This window comes from Myotis brandtii, unplaced genomic scaffold, assembly GCF_000412655.1.
Source record: "Myotis brandtii unplaced genomic scaffold, ASM41265v1 scaffold927, whole genome shotgun sequence".
Lineage (NCBI taxonomy): Eukaryota > Metazoa > Chordata > Mammalia > Chiroptera > Vespertilionidae > Myotis > Myotis brandtii.
The window spans coordinates 2,972,808-2,986,846 of record NW_005371823.1 but is presented as its reverse complement, the minus strand read 5'-3'; positions in this window follow the sequence as shown (position 1 = coordinate 2,986,846).

Sequence of the window (14,039 nt, the reverse complement as noted above, 5' to 3'; positions counted from 1 at the left end):
GGCTTTTCTAATTTTCACAGAAAATGAACTTTAATTCAAAACTATGCCTGGCTAATTAAACTTTCCTGTGATCTAATTTGCCCTAATTATTTCCATAAATTGAGATGTAACAGGGGTTATATAAAATTATTGTAACATAAAATTGAGTTTTAGTCTGAGTTTTAAGCTAAGATGAGGTTTCTGAATTGTTGCAACCTGTTGCTGGATATGGATGCCATTATTCAAAACTCAGAACTATATAAAATGAATTCAATTAAAATAAACAAAAATGTTTTTTCTTTCTCTTTGAAACCTTAAGGTAAAGCTTCACTCCCTGAAAATACTAAAGATTGAGGTTATACTGTATGAATAAAGCTGAACAAACAACTTTGATTTAGATCCAATAAAAGCAGAGTCATCTACACCAATACATTGACCACCCAATACTAACTATAAGCCAGACTACTTCCTATTTCCCAAAGAGTGTACAATCTAATTATATGCTATACTAGGGCCCCGGTGCACGATAGGGTCCCTCGGCCTGGCCTACGGGGATCAGTGGATCTCCGCACTGCCACAGCCCAGCCTTACCTGCCAGCTCGTTGGGCTCCAGACCCCTGTCTGCCTGCATCAATCTTGCACAGTACGAAGTAGTGTGTGAAGTGGCAGGCGGCCAGGGAGGAGCCTGAGCCCAGGCTGGGCACCACTCTGCTCCCACTCATCCCGGCCTGGCTGCGCCTGCCCCCACAGCTGCTCACTTGGCTCACAGGAGGAGTGTCCCCCCAGGAGAGAGGCTCACGCCACCGCAGCTGCACTCAGCTCACCAGCTGTAAGCCGGGCGTCTAGTGCCCGTCTGTCAGCTGAGCAGTGCTCCTCCTGTGGGAGTACACTGACCACCGGGGGGAAGCTCCTGCATTGAGCATCTGCCCCCGCTGGTGGTCAGTGCATGTCATACCTACAGGCCGATCGTCCGGTCATCCGGTAGTCTGTGCATCCGGTCGTCTGGTCGTCTGGTCACTTAGGGTTTTATATATATATATATATATATACATATACAGAGAGATTATAAAGCAATAACAGTCTATCAAAGTATATTTTTATATCTCTGAGGTACATTTTAAATGCCCCACACTTCTTTTTATTAAAGGAAGGAAGGGAGAGAGCAACAACCTATGGAAAAATGAAATGCTATCACAAGTGTCAAACATATTAAACTGGATGAAAGAACTTTGCCCAGAGTTAGATCCAACACTCAAAAGAAGATATGAATGAAATGAATTCACAACTCAAAGTACTAAAACAAGCAAGAGTTTGGACTTTAGGATAGTCTTCATTTTGGCTAACTAGATTACTTTCTACTTATGCTGGTGTAAACTTCATAACAACAGAGTCTGAACTCCATCAATGGGAATAATTGCCATCTATAAAAGTTCTATGAAAATGCCTGATAAACATTTTTTAATCAGTTAAATAAATATATCAAATTAAACTCATCTATACTTTTAATGTACCTCATTGTCGTTCATTATGTAAGCCACCCATATGTTCTGAATCATTAGTGAAACGTTCTCAGTGGTGTAATGATGTAGTACATACACATGGGGTAAAGTAATGCATTTTTCATTTCTTCTGCACATTTCATTACAGGGTAGAGATGCTGTAATTTTTCACTTAGGATTCCATTTTGGTGTGGGAATGGGGAAATAGACCTTGAGCCAGAGCTGCATCCAATTTCTCTAATTTCCTAATTCATAGCAACTGATAATTTGCTGGAGATAAGTTTTCTTAACAGTCCCCTTCGTATCAGTGCTCAGGAGAGAAGGGTAGAGGTTGCAGTTTCTAGCCTTTTCTTTTTCTCAAGCAAACCAGAGATTTGAGCAAAATAAATTCTTTCATTCCCATCGACCATTTTTGCCAGAGATACTTGAGGTTTGTGCTAAAGTTCCTTAAAGGGAATTTCAGTTTATGGAAGATGGGAAAGGTAGGATCCCTTTCTTCCAAAGGCAGCTCTCTTGAATATTTGCTTTAGGGATAACTCAGTAGAGTTCACATTTTCTTTTACTTGATTGGTGTAAATAGAGCCTTTGGACAACCTCATCAACAACTGCTCCACAGAGCTGCCTGTGACTGGTGTAAATAGAGCCTTTGGACAACCTCATCAACAACAACTGCTCCACAGAGCTGTCTGTGACGCTCTAGGACAACGGTTCTCAACCTGTGGGTCGCGACCCCTTTGGCGGTCGAACGACCCTTTCACAGGGGTCACCTAAGACCATCCTGCATATCAGATATTTACATTACGATTCATAACAGTAGCAACATTACAGTTATGAAGTAGCAACGAAAATAATTTTATAGTTGGGTCACAACATGAGGAACTGTATTTAAAGGGCCAGAAGGTTGAGAACCACTGCTCTAGGACGATATGAAATACTGCTGGTCACAGGCTTGGAATAGCTGTGCACGGATCCCATGGCTTTTTCCTTTTAATGAAAGGTTGCAAGTCTCACAATGGTACAAAAGTTCAGTGTTTCCCTGGGATGTGTCAGGGCCTCTGATGTGTATAACTGCTTCTCCGTTTTGTTGAGCCTGTTTGCCCTCTCCTTTTTAACTTACCTACAGCAAAGAAGGGGGCTTCTCTTAGTTGGAGAATGAAATTGGCTGTGAAATATCCCTCCGCCTGTGCCCCAGCCCCACCTACCCTTGGCCCAGGCATGCCATGCAGCCACAACATGAGTCCCATATCGCTCTTCCCTGCGCCCCACCCTGACCAGCACTAGTCAAGAAGGAAGGTGTGTTATGACACATTATTTCATTACAAGATGCCTGCTGAGCAGGGATGGTCAAATGGGCCCAATTAAGTGTTTCCTGGGATGTGTGTGGCTGCCTATTGTCAGTTGATAGCAGACAACATGCTTCATTTCCCCTGGGGGTACCCAGAAACCTGCATTTGTTTCTCTCACCATTTGCTAATATCTAATCTATTTTCCATTTTTTTTCATTTCATGTGAATTTTAATAATTACAATACTTTTTCCCTTAGACGCATTCAGGATCAGAGGCCTGGGTCAGGGAGAGAAGAAAAAAGAAGAAAAAGGAAGGAGCATAAAAAGAGCCTCATGAGTTGGAAAGGGAAAAAACAGTTAAAGTAACAGCCAACAAGCCAGCAAGTCCCAGTTGTCTACTAAGTGTCTCTTCAATAATAAGACAATGACATTGAACAGATGCTGTTTTCTGTCCAGCATCAGCTCCTTGTTTGACATTAAGCTTGATGTCTACCAAGGCCATGGCAGGCCAGTTCCTCCTGCACTCCCCATGCCGGAACACTTGCAGGCCTTCGGGACACAGATATGCAATGGTTGTCGTGTTTTGTTGCAACTACATGAGATAAAGAACAAGTGCCCTGGCAAGTGAATGAGCTGGCTTCCCTAGTGCCCACTCTCGTGTTTTGTTTCCTAAAGTTCAGACTCTGCAGTGAAAAGTGGGCACTCTGAGTAAAATAATTATCAAGATCAAACTGGAATGCGAGGCTACCCCTGTGGGCTGCCTCCTCTCTCTGACAGATTTCTCCAAAGTGCACAGCATCTACCATGTGATACTCGATAGACAAGTAATGACACGTACAGCTGTGCACATTATCTGGCAGACAGATGTTGGATCAGGGCGGGAGTTGCTGCAGCTCATGTGCGGGAAGAAAAAGAACACTCCATTGCATTAATTCTCTTCTTTCTTAACAGGTTCACTATTTGAACCAGACCCTTCACTTGGTTTATCTGTAAGATGTAGTAGATTCCCTCTCTTCTTGGTGTTCTCCCATTTCAAAGAGCAGTTAATCCCTGACCAGCACTAGTCAAGAAGGACGGTGTGTTATTACACATTATTTCATTACAAGACTCCTGCTGAGCAGGGATGGCCAAATGGGCCCAATCGGGTTAAAGGTTTTGGCCCCGAGCTGAAACCTCTGATTCCAGACTTTACTTAAATAGGAATGCTCACTTTCCCGTGTCTCCATGTCTTCATAACCATGTTCTTGGGGGACAGGGGAGTTTAAGCTGAAATTGTATGGCTACAAAGGCTAACGCCTGCTACAAGTTCATCAGCTTTTGCTGGCTTTACGGCAGTGTTGGAGGTTCCAACAGTTTGTGCAGTAAAAGATGGAGAAGAGATCGGTGGCCCTGTGGTGGTGTGCTGTTTTTCTCAAAGGCCTTTCTCAATTTGCTCCCTTCACAGCCACACTGTGACCTAGCATGGCTGTCCTCTCTCCAGCTTCCACCTCGTTACCAATGCCCCAGGAGGAAGGCCCAGGCAGGTGGCCACAGATGCCTCTCCACCCGAGGGAGCCAGAAGCCAGAAGCGCGTGAAGATGACTTTACATTATTTATAGTTTTTCCTTTCTCATCGGCACAGGTAGGCTGGGGTGGTGAGGGAGATGGCCTTGGTCTCATGGCAATTTACAAAAACACATTTGGGGGAGGTCTCAGACTGACATGGAGATGGAAGCCAGATGAATATGTCTTAAGTGCCACTCCCGAAACAGAGCACAAACAAATGGGACTGGATCTCTGCTGGAAATCTCTAGTCTGAGGAGGTTAGGAGAGGCGGGGAGAGGAGGGGGAGGAGAGAGGGAATGAGAGGTCCTGGAGTCGAAGACACTAATCCTTACTGCTTCCTCTTCACCATGAAGGACTGTGAAGGCAGGGAAGTGCCCAGTTCAAAATGCTCTGCCCCCACTCCCAGCTGCTTCTCCAGTGGGTGGTGAGCCCCAACACCAGCAGGGCCCGGAGAGAGAACACCAGGCAACAGCACCTGCTTCACTGTTCTGCTCCCGTCTCCTTGTGCAACTTGTATCCAGTTTCAAAAACCCTCCTCCTCACCAGGGTTTTCAGCATCCAACAGCCTCTCCCAGGGGTGCTAAACTGCTTCCGCTTTCATCCATCTCTTCCTTTTTACCCTACCCCTAACTCCAGCAAGTTCTTATCATCCGTGCCCTTCTATAACTAGCAGGAAGCACAAGTTCTGTCCTCCTATTCAGTATTCTTCTCTAAATGACTGGTACAAAGGCATTTCTTGCTCCAGGTCTGCTGCTTTCCCAGGTGAGGCCTCACCCACTGAGTTCCCCCCTTTCTCTTCTATCTTCTAGCAAACAGCTTCTTCCTCTCAGCCAGGTTTCTCTCTCTCTCTCTCTCTCTCTCTCTCTCTCTCTCTCTCTCTTTCTCTCTCTATCTCTATCTCTCCCTCTCCTCTCTCCTTTTTGAGATTTGAAGCACAGAAGCTAAAAGAGGGACTCTCATCAGGCCACTTGATGCTGGTGGGGGGTGGGGAAGGTCTATATGAAGACATCTAATCCAAGTTTGCATTCAAACACAATACCTCTGACCTTTCTCTAAAAGCCCGATTGTCCCAGAATCCTAGGTGAGAGCAACCCCAGAGCTTCCAAAGGCAGTCATTTGTTTCAACTTCATTTTGCTAGCATTGAAACCAAGGCACAGAAAAATGAAATACCCTGCCCAACATGTTTTTCTCTTAAAACATTCCAACAACTTAAAGTTTGCTATATGCATGTTAAAACACAAATCTCTCGGCCCTTGGTTTAGAGAAGAAGCATTTTGCTGGAGGATATGAAATGAGTCTTTCTGCCTTTTAATGCCTGTAGGTTAAGGAGCAGATGAGCAAAACCCTGGAGCCAGAGGTTGGCTGAGAGCACGCGGTGCACCTGCAGCCACTGTAATTTCGGGAGACCTCGTGGAGGCAGAACACAGGGCTTTGCACAGAGATTGCTCCCTTCACACTGTGGTTGCAGATGGGAGCACAGCAAGGGCTGTGGGAGGAGCAGGCCTAAGCCAGCAGGTGGTCATCCCCCAAGGGGTCCCAGACTGCTGGAGGGCAAAGGCCAGGCTGAGGGACCCCCCGCCCCGAGTGCACACATTTTTGTGCACCGGGCCTCTACTACTTTAATAAAGCCAATTTTTAATAAACAGGGAAAAGGAACCAGTTAGAGCTACTGAAGTTGTCCAAACAAGAATTAATTGAGTTTTCCTAGCTTGAATGGCTCAGTTGGTTGGAGCATGGTCCATGGCACTGAAAGATTACTGGCCCGATTCCCAGTCAGGACACATACCTGGGTTTTGGGTTCCATTCTGGTTCTGGTGTATATGAAAGGCAGCTGATTGATGTTTCTCTCTTACTTTGTTGTCTCTATCTCCTTCTCTCCCTTCCTCTCTCTAAGCATATCCTTGGGTGAGGATTTTTTTTTTTTAAAGAAGTAATAGAGTTTAACTACTGTAGTGATGAGGAATATAAAAGAAGGTGAACAGACTTAAAATATAATTTGAAAGAAAAATCTATAGGACTTAGTAATGAAATAAATATATGAGATAAAGGAGAAGGAAGAACCAAGGTTGATTCTCAGATTTAAAAGCGAGAAATTGATTGGACAGAAATGTCATATACTAAAGGGGGAAAGATTGGAAAACATATTAGCAATGTATAAATTCTATTCCAGTAATAGTTCATTATAGCAATATTAGCTAATAAATCTTGGTTTGAACATATGTTTGAATAACATTAACCTACATGGTAGAAAAGCAAAAACAAACACTCCTGGAGTTCCTGATTAGATAATACATTGTCATAGGTTGCTATGTCACCCCAAACCCAAACTAGCAGTGTCTCATAATTAGAGAGTGGTTGATAAATCCTATCAATAAAGTCTTGGGATCTTCATGAAGAGCATCCTAGACAGGAGGGCTAGGTTCATGAATCAAGTGAATGCTTCCTTAAGTATGCTCTTTGCTCTACTGACACCACCCTGGCTGCATTCTGCAATGCTGTGAGGCAAAAAATAAATTTGGTGAGACCTATGCTGCTTCAGGTGATAGGAATACATCAGGGTCTGTCCCAGACTGTCTGATACATAGATAAGATGTCAACAGGTATTCAGGTGCAAGTGGACAGGTGTAGCCCTTAGATTTATCATCCTCTTTCTTCCCTTACTGTGGAATAAGTAAAAAAAGAAAAAAAAAAAAAAACACACCAAAAAACAGAAGGATGGTTTAATAGCTCCATTGGAAGCTATAAGACAATAAAGCCAAACTTTAAACAATCTAAGGAAAAATTTGTCTTCATATATTGCTGGGGTCTTATCCGCAGCTGCAAGGGTTCAGGAATCTGGAAAAGGGCTGCAATGTAAATTAAATAAACTAGACATGAAATATAAATTTAGGAGGCATGGGGGAGTCAGGGGAGGCTCCACTTTCTAGTGAAGTGGACTCTCTGACTGTCCAGACCCATGGCTTTTTATTTGCTGGGAAACACATTGGCCCTTTAAGAATGCAAACAGGTAAGGTTTGATAAATAGGAAAAGATTTTCATTAGTCAACAGAGCCAAATATCAACAGTACAATGATTGAAATTTCTTTTGAGAGCCAAATTTTTTAAACTTAAACTATATAGGTAGGTACATTGTTATTAACTTAATTAGGGTACTCCCAAGGCTTAGGAAGAGCCACACTCAAGGGGCCAAAGAGCCGCATGTGGCTCGGGAGCTGCAGTTTGCCGACCACGGTCCTACCCCACTCCTGACACTCACAGTCACCTCTACACCCTCTCCCCAGGCGGCTGAGAGGGGAGCGGAGGCTAGTTCTTCCAGGTCACCCAGACAGTAAAAGCTGCCATCTGCGTCCACAGGAGCCGGGCTGCAAAGGCCATCCTCCGGGCACCATACCTTGCTGTCTCCAGCGGAGTTCGGGTGATCCCTATCAAGGCAAGCCTTCGGCAAAGAAGTCATCTGGAAGAACTACATCAATATTCTGAAATGAGTTTTGAACACTCCATACCCCTGAGAAGAATAAATGATCTTTCCCACTCCTGTGGGGGTCTCTCAGGATCAGGTGCAGCGTAGCCTACACTTTACACTGATTAGTTCTTGTAAAGAAGCCAAATTCCTCAGCCCTCTCATTGAATATGGAGTTGAAAATCTTTACTTGAGGAACTGAGAAAATTCTCCCCAGCTACAAATCCAGCCCGACAGGAAATCCAGGTACTGGCAGGGAGGGAATCAGCTGGAACCACTAAAGAAACAATTGCTTCCTTAATACCATCTGGGGAAGAGAAGCTAACGCGGAGGCTGAGAACATGGAAGGAAGCTCTAAGGAAGAGGGAAAAATGCACAAAAAGCATAAGTCACTGGGACTGAAAATTTGTTCCATTTGTGTCTCTCTGCAGGAAGAAATAAAGAAATGCTGACAGGGCATGCCAGTCTGAATCCCCTGAGCAGTTGGCCTGTTTGACTTTGTGTGATGGTGGGCCAACCTGTGTGCCTGCCGGCTCACACCACCGGAGCTCTTCAAACACATTCTATAGATCCCGCTAATAAATTCCGTTTGGCTGCAAACCCTTCCCAGTTCCAGGCAGTCGCCTCTGAAGTGTAAGTGCAGCCTCTCTTTAAGCCAGGCTACTGCCACTTACTGGTGATCTGTACCTCTTTGGAAAACTAATCCACGCTGCATTTAAAGGCAGGAAGCAGAGTTTGAATGAAAATGCAGTACCATGGCTAGAGGACACAGCTCTCACACCTTCTGCAGAACCAGAATAAGTGCTATGTTTTAAAAATATATATGTATGTGTTGGCAACATTGAAGAGGGGGCTAAAAAAACATCCCCCACAGAAGTGAGAGCAGCAGCAAAAGAAACGTTAGCGCCCTGCTGACGGGAACAATAGAGCATATGGACATCACACTGCGCCTGCCAAGCAGACGAGGGCAGGATGATCAAAATGGAGTCAATCTGCTCTCTAATAGCAGAAGAATCGCCTGCATGAACACTGCCTCCAAGTGTGCCACGAGGCTCTTTAATTGCCTGAGGAAGGAGGAAGGGTTTGGTTGGCATTTCAGCCAAGTGTACTCCTTCCACGGGGGCCTCGGTCTCAGAGCACTTCCCACAGCGAGTCTGCGGTGGCCACCATCTGTGGATCTACACACCTGAGACCTTGCACTGAAGTAGAACATCACCCCGAGAGGGCCCTCGCCTTGGAAGCTATTCTTGCCTCTCACTGGGGTGGAGCTGATTCAACCCCATAGAACAAGGCCAGCAAAGCTGGGCTCAGGCTGAGGGTTAATCACTATCCACTATGCAACTTCTTGGTTCCTACCCACTTCCTTCTGAGGCCAATCCCATTCTCCTTCAGGAAATCTGTAAGGAAATCAACACAAAACCCAAGGTCAGCCTTTTTTAGTTTTTATGAATTTTGCACTGCTGGTCACGATGGTGATTGAAAGGCAAACGTGGATAGCTCGATGCAGCGCATCACCTTTTCTGAGGACCCCCTAGAAACAGATGTTCCCTTGCTGTGGGTTGACTAGAAGTTGCCCTCCTTACAGCCATGTTTAATTGGCACTCTAGGATTATTTTTCTCTCCATCAGGACTTTTTGATCCAAAAAGCATGCGGAGTGTAAGTAGAAGCCTTGGGTCTTTTACTCCTCTCTGTGGCTAAAATACTGCACACTACTGGTAACACAACTCCCAAATATATGTTTAAAGCCCAGAAGCCCTCCTCTGACCTGCAGGCACATGTATCTGACTTCGTGTTTGGCATCTCAACTTGAATGTCACAGGGGCATTTAAAATTGTGCCACAAACACATTCCTATCTTTTAATCCCCATTCCTCCTTTCCAGTCCAAATTGCATCAGGCGTCACCTGGACAACTGTGCAGCTCTCCTTCCTGGATGATCATTCTCCCAAACCTGGGCTTCCTCCCATCTATTGTGCAAGCAAAAGCCAAAGTATTTAAAAAACATTCACTACGTGACTCCTTTCCTACTTAAATGTGTCAATGACTTCTCACTGCACTTATATTAAAAGCCACACTCCTTTCCGTGACATTTGAAACCGGGGACAACTTCGTGTGCTCTTTAATTTCATCTTTTCTGTGCTGCTCTCTCCAGAAGCCTCAGAGCTGGCGTCCTAGTGGCCTCCTCCTAATTCTTTAAATCTGGAATATACTTCCCTGCCTTAGTGCCATTGCACAAGTTGAAATGCCCCTCCCCTACTCCTTTCATGGTTTGTGTTTCCTGTTTCCTTAGCTCACAGCTGCAATGTCGCCCCCTCAGAATCTTCTGCTCTAATCCTCTCTAAGGAGAGTTCTCTGCACTCCTCCATCATTCATGTCCATCCCTGGACCGTAGTCATTTCCTTCATTGTACTGATCATAATGGAGCACTCACCTGTGTCTGTTCCTCTTCTTGTTTATTATCAGTCCCCCACATCCTACCAAAACTCTATGAAAGGAGAACAGAACCACATGTCCACTTGGTACCCAGCAAATGTCTGACACATAGTAGGCACACCGTAAATACTAGCTGAATGAATGAATGTGCCAAATGAGAAAAGGGGGGCAAAAGTGTTGAAGAGGGAAGTGAACAAAGAAGGAAGAAATAAAATGAGAAGGCAAATGGTCACCAATATGAGCTCAGATGAGAATCAGAAAATATTGTGTCAGGTGTGGAAGAAAGAAAACCCTCAAAGTCAAAGGACATCATTTCCTGTCAGACATAATTTTAGCATCCCAAAAAAGCATGTTATCCCAACTAAAAACATTCTGTCATAATGACCTTCAGGAAAATTAATATGATCATAATTGTATTGGTCAAGGCAATGCCAACCAATGTCACAGAGAAGCCTGCAAATTCCAGGGGCTTAACACAGTAAAAGCGTGTTTCTCACTCGCATAACAGTGCCATGTGGGAGTTCCACTTGGGTAGAGCTCCTTGAAGAGATACACCAGCGACCCAGACTCTGCCATCTTCAACATGTGGCCTCACCGTCCCCCGGGGGGCTGACTCCATTCTAGCTAGCTGGGAAGTGGGGAGCTTCTCTGGGCCTGGCCCAGAGTTGGGTCTGCCACCTCTGATTACATCCACGGCTGAAACTCAGCGCCACGGCCTCCCCGAGCTGCAAAGGAGCGCTAGGAAATGGAGTTCAGCTTTGCGTCCAGGAAGTGGAGGAAATGGGTTGGTGATCTGTGTCACAATATCCTTCAACCTTAAAGAATGCCTTTTAAATATTTTATTCAAGTTGTCAGTTATATGAAAAGAAATGATGTTTACAGCCTATGACTGGCAACCCAAAAAATAGAATTGAGCCCATTTAGCACATACTTTGTAATAAAAATTTCCCCAGGTGCCATAGGGCACCTTCCTCGAGGTCTGAGTCAGTCTCTTTCATTCACAAGTGAGCTGCAGGAAACGGTGAAACGTGCTCTCTGCTCGGGTCCTTAAAGTGTTAATGTGCAAGGTCTGTGTGCAGAAGGCAAGCTGCCATAGATCTCACTGACTTTGGCAGCGACTCAGAGGTTATATTTTTCTCAGGGATGAAATATTCTTGGATAATTGTTCCAACATGTGAGAACCAAAAATGTTTGGGGTTTTTTTTTTCTGTCTTTCTTTTTTCTTTTTTTGGTAGAAAAAAGATCTCAGGAAATAGAAGCAGACAAAAAAACCTACTAAGTTATCTAGTCAGTCTCTTGAGAATCCAAACAGATTTATATACTTCAGGATATTTCACAAGATAATCCACTTGATGTGGAACAGCCAGCCATGGACCTCCCTGTCAGCCTGTCTTTATGGTGCATGACACACAACTCCACACACGTGCACAACCTTCATCGCTCTCAGATGCAGGCTGAGGCGGCTTTATGGGTGTGCCTGTACTGGAACCGTGTAATATGGTAGGAGAGATGCTGGAAAAATGACTACATGTCCAAAAATACCTCCTCACCTAGCATGGAACACTTTCCTAAAATTCTGCTACGAATGAATACATAATGTGAACCTCCCACCTTTGTGTGAATTAGCTTACCAGGTCCTTCTCCTTTAGGACACCTTGCCAAGATGAACACATTCATATTTTAAAGATAAAATATGATGGAGTATATGACCCTGTCCAGGAAGGGGAAGCCGGGGAGGCAGCTGTGGGCACCTGCAAATGGCAACTGTGCAAAAAACAACAACGTTTATGTCATTACCAGGTGGTTATATGGATATTCAAGATCTTTCTCTTGTATTAAATTCAATGATAGCAATTTAGTTCTGCAATATCGGGGAAAAACTATATTTTATTTTTATTTTATTTCAACATCTGAACAGATCTCTGTGACCAGTTTTTCTTGTCATCTATTTCAACCACATTTATGGGTCTTAGGCCTATGACTCCCTCCTGGGTTATACTCTCTTCCAATCTCCTCCTTTCACAGATAAAAAACTAAGGCCTGGAGGTATGAAGATATCACAGTGGCAAAGCTAGGCCTATAACTGAAGTCTGCAGACTTCTCACTCATTGCTCTTTATATTGCATGATAGCATTTAGACTTTAAAAATTCTTTCCTTAGTTTTGGGCATTTTAAGTTAAACAAAGAAAGAATTTTGTAAATGCCACCTCTTAAACATCTTATCTTTGGGGGAGATTAGACTACTCATAAAATAATTACAAAAAACACTGAGGTGTCTGGCAAATAGTTTTTCCCACCCTGATATTTCCTTCCTGTAAAGGGGATTCAAAAAGTGTAACTCTGGGCTTTTCCCTGCTGCTGAAGAGGCTTTATCTCACAGTACTAGAGGCCCAGCGCACGAAATTCTTGTACAGCTGCAGTCCCTAGGCCTGGCTGGCAATCGAAGCGTGAGCATCTGGCATGGAAGGGCAGGTCCCAGCTGACCTCTGGGCCCTGGGCAGCACCTGGGGCCCCAGGCCCCCACGCCTCCCCCTTTGCCTGAGTCATGGCACCCAAGTCCCCACTCAGAGATGCAGTGAGCATGGCCGAATGCTGCAGGCCGGGGCACAGCATGGGGTGGTTAGCCGGTGCGGGGGCGGGGGAGAGGAGACAGCCCACTCTCTCCCTGCTGGCCTCACAGACCTGCTCCTGCCTGAACCCATGGGGAGTCCGACCTGCCCCTGCAGTCCCAGCAGCTGTGGCCTTGCTCACCTGAAAGAGGCCATGTGAGTGCTGGGGCTGGCTCCTCCTGGGCACCTGACACCCAAGCGCAGGGGCTTCCCCGTCATGCAAGCCCTGGCATCCGGGGGAGGGTAGTAGGGGCTGTGAGAGCGAGCTTGGCAGACACCCTGCATTCTCACTGCACCTCTGTTCCTATCGCCTCCCCTCCACCCCCAGGTAGCCGGCAAGAGGTCGCAGCATGTCACTGACACCCTCCATGTTCCACGCCACCGCCTGGAGGTCAGCACACGTCATAGCGAGTGGTCAAACTCCCACTCTCCCAGTCTCACAACAGCCAGAGGGGAAAATATGCATATTAGGCTTTTATTATATAGGATAATTTGGAAAGGATCAATGGGCATGCATAGTTCTTCTCTGTCCTTCTCCCTCTCACATGCAATCCTCACTGAAGAGAGCTCAAGTTCACAACTGCACCCCCATATTCTAAGTCTTACTACCTAAGATAAAGTGGATAATTCTGCTCAACTTGGAGCTTCAGCTATAGCCCAATCTATTCTCATACTACGCTAGGTCCCCCTAGTGTAGTCACTCTTCTTTGTTTTATGCTTCAAAATGTTTAGTATTATATTGGGGAATAAAACTGTTATTTCTTTGTAACATCTTGGACAAAAATCTCTCAAAGTTATAGGACTCAAAATAAGGGTGAGTTCTTATAGAATTTAGATCTCCTGGTATTATATTACTTTAAAAACATAAATGGGGCAGAGAAGAGGCTGTCACAGGTGAGGAAACCTATATCAAACCAATGAAGACAGTGGATGTGAGGATAAAATTTATGTTGAGGAAGAGAAGCTTAAAATATCACAATTGGAAAAAGTCTTCCAAGTCAGGGATTACAAACTCAGAGGTCTTCAAAAACCAGGCAAGTAAAAATAAAAATGTGTGCAACATATAATATTTAAAATAAAATACGGTGGCTCTATGGCAACAAGTAAACTGTGGAGAGCAGTTATAGTGTTTGGACAGGTTCAAACCTCGGAATAATGAGAGGGCACAGTCCTCTCATGTCCACGTGCAAGTCCCAGCTTGGAGGGCAGAGCCCTCCCAGCACAATT